The following is a 3,449-nucleotide window of genomic DNA, read 5'->3' as shown; positions in this document are numbered from 1 at the left end:
ATTCGATAAAAATATGAAATTAAGAGTCTAATGAAGAGTGTGAATCCACTGTCAATTGTCGGGGAAAGTGATGCTGGAGATCGGAGTCGAGAGTGTGTTGTGTTAGGAAAGCACGGCCGGTCAGGCAGCATCCGAGGAGTGGGAGGATCGATGTTTCGGGCAAAAGCCGTTCATCAGCAATGAGGCTTGTGAGCCAAGGTGGGAGGGGTGGGGGGGGATAAATGGAAAGGGGTGGGGCTGGCAAAAGGTAGCTGGGAGTGCGACAGGTAGATAAAGGTGGGGGTAATAGCGATAGGTCGGAGAGGAGGGGAAAACCCATCTGGTTCACTTAAGGAAAGGAAAATGCAATCCTTACCTGGTCTGAGCTACATGTGACTGCAAACCCAGAGCAATGTGGGTGACTATAAACTGCTCTCTGGGGCAATTAGGGATGGGCAATAATTGCTGGCCCTGCTGGCAATGCCCTCATCCTGCGAATGATTTTTTTAAAAAAACCTATAACCTCCAGGCTACAATGTGTACGTTCCCCAACTGTGGACCACCCCCATGTTTCTACCAGCAATATTCAGGAAGATTTTTCTCACTCCTAGCCTCCGATCACGCCCTCTCTCAATCTTCCAGCAATTACTCTCTCAACCTTCATCTTAAAGCATCCCAAATCCCAACTAATGCTAATCTCCTGATTCCCCATTCAATGGGTTTAAGTCAGGATTGACAACGCTGTCAATCTTCGCCACGTTCTGGTAACCGTCACCCCCGAATCTGCTTTTCCGCCCACTGTCAAATTTAAAAACTGGGTCCAAAGTCACTCCCAGCCTCCTTCCCTCCATTTATCTCTCACCACCTACTGCCCTGACAAACTGTCGAATCGTAAAGGCTTTAGCAACAGGGAGAGGTCATTCGGCCAATCGTGACCATGTTAGCAATCCTCCAAAATCTGAGCTCCCGAATTCAGGCATCTTGAGAATTCACTCATTTCGTTGCCTATGGCTACAGCATCCTGGGGGCCTGTAAGTTCTGGAATTCCCTCCCTAAACCTATCTCTCGCTTTCTCTCTATCTACCTTCCTTTACCACGCTCCTTAAAATCCAGCTCTCGTAACCCTCTCCTCAATATCTTCTTATATTGTTTGATAACTGACTTGGAAAGCATTCACTTAATGTGAAATATTTTCTCCGTGTTACGGATGTGAATCCCAGCAGCCAGCTTCTCCACTTGCTGAGTTTACGATGGTTAGGCTGCCACCTCTAAAAAGCTGAGAGAGCAAGTTTCAAACCTATCAAATTCTAACCAGGCCAGGCACACTAGATACAGAGGACACAGTCTCAGATTACGGGATAGAACATTTACGAGGAATCATTTCTTCATTGAGTCATAGAGGTTTTCAGCACAGAAACAGACCCTTCGGTCCAACTTGTCCACGCTGACGAGATAGCCCAAACCAATCTAGTCCCACCTGCCAGCAGCCCCCAAACCCTTCCTATTCATATATCCATCCAGATGCTTTTTAAATGTTGCAACTGTACCAGCCTCCACCACTTCCTCTGGCAGCTCCTTCCATACATGCACCACCCTCTGCGTGAAAAAGTTGCCCCTTCGGTCCCTTTTAAATCTTTCCTCTCTCACCCTAAACCTATGCCCCTCTAGTTCTGGACTCCCCCACCCCAGGGAAAAGACCTTGTCTATTTACTCTATCCTTGCCCCTCATGATTTTATAAACCTCTGTAAGGTCACCCCACTCCTAGGATAGTGAATTACGTGGCATTCTCTACCTCACAAGGCAGCGGAGGTCAAGTGACAGAGTGTATTTATGAAGGAGACTGACATAAATTAGGTCTTTAATTGTATCACATATAATTGCGTATGTGCATTGCATTAAAGGCACCAAAGTTTATAGGGAAGAAAGGAGGAACAGGGAACTGAGTTGGATGATCAGCCATGATCACGTTGGATGGCAGAGCAAGCCAGAAGGGCCGAATGGTCTACTCCAGCTCCTGTGTTGTCTGTTGGGAACACTCCTCAGGGCTGTGCAGTACAGACTGTGTCTGACCAGGAGTGAAGAAGGGGTTTGTACCAAAGCTCTGGGGGGGGGGGGGGTTGGCCCGACAGGGTCCCTGGGCAGTAGTGAACCTGGTGAGGGACGAGCGGAGTCCCACCCAGGGCCCCCTTACGATGAGCAGGGCTGGTGACGGTACACTTGTTGTCAATGATGGGGGGGGGGGTTTGGCCTCAGTGCACCCACTGACCATTCTAAATAACCAACTGCAACTGGACAATGGGTCAAGGCACCCCAAAAAAAAACAAAATTAAACACAACGGAGACCATTCAGCCCATTGACTCGAGACTATCTCACCACCCCATCGTGGGCTGGACCTCACATCCAACCCCTCTCTCTGATTGGCCGGGGCTCCCATCCACTCACAGCTCAGAGTCTCTACGGTCCCGTGCTGCCTCCAGCGCGCACGCGCGCGCAGCACATCCGCATTACGTCACCACCGCACCCCCCCGCCGCCTGCCGCGGCAGCCAATGAGGATTCTCCGAGGCGCCCCCCGCCCCCACGATTCCAACCAATCGGGCGGCGGGAAGGTGTAGGCCCAATCAAGGCCGCGCTACCTGCCGCGGTCAGCCAATCAGACGGTGATTTCCCCTCCATTGAGTATTAACAAGTGGCGCGGCGCCTCGCGCAGCCCCCACCCACCCCACATCCGGGGATGGCAGACCCGACAGTTGGACAACGGCCACGGCTCCGAATGAAGCGACTCACCATGGCGACGCTCGGCCTCGTTGTGAGCGCGGGACGGGGTCACTGCAGGGTCAACGGCCAACGGTCGCTTTGGCCCGCCCCCTCACTAGCGGATGCCGCCCTATTTGGGGCGGGTCCGGTTTCGAATTGGACGAGCCCCACATCGGGTCCCGCCCTCTGGGACCGATTCGGCTTCCCATTGGACAAACCCAACAATGGACTCCCATCGTCTGGGTTTCAACCGCGCCCCCGACAACAGACCCCACCCCCTAGCGACGGTGTCCCGCAAGCGCCGGCGACGAAGCGAGCTTGCAATTGGACGGGCTCCCAAACGGGTCCCGCCCACACTGCCAGCTCACGCCCCCTGACAGCAAACCCCGCCCCCAGCAGTAGGAGCCGACGCGCCCACGGAGTCCGGTCCATCTGGCATCTGGCCGAGCCCCTAACAGGCCCCGCCCCTTCGCTCGCCATCCATCACCCAGGAGCAAGCCCCGTCATATTGACCGCGGGACGTTTACCTTGGTAACAAACCCCGCCCACTGATAACAAACCCTTACTCCCAGTTAAATCCCGCCCCCTGTTTGACAGTGACGCCCCGCCCCCTGTATGGCAGTGACGCCCCGTCCCCTGACTGACAGCCCCGCCCCTGTATGACAGTGCCCGCCCCTGTATCACATGTCAGCCCCGCCCCTGTATGACAGTGA

The sequence above is a fragment of the Chiloscyllium plagiosum genome, unplaced genomic scaffold, assembly GCF_004010195.1.
Source record: "Chiloscyllium plagiosum isolate BGI_BamShark_2017 unplaced genomic scaffold, ASM401019v2 scaf_14677, whole genome shotgun sequence".
NCBI classification, from domain to species: Eukaryota; Metazoa; Chordata; class Chondrichthyes; order Orectolobiformes; family Hemiscylliidae; genus Chiloscyllium; species Chiloscyllium plagiosum.
Note: the sequence above shows the minus strand (reverse complement) of the source record.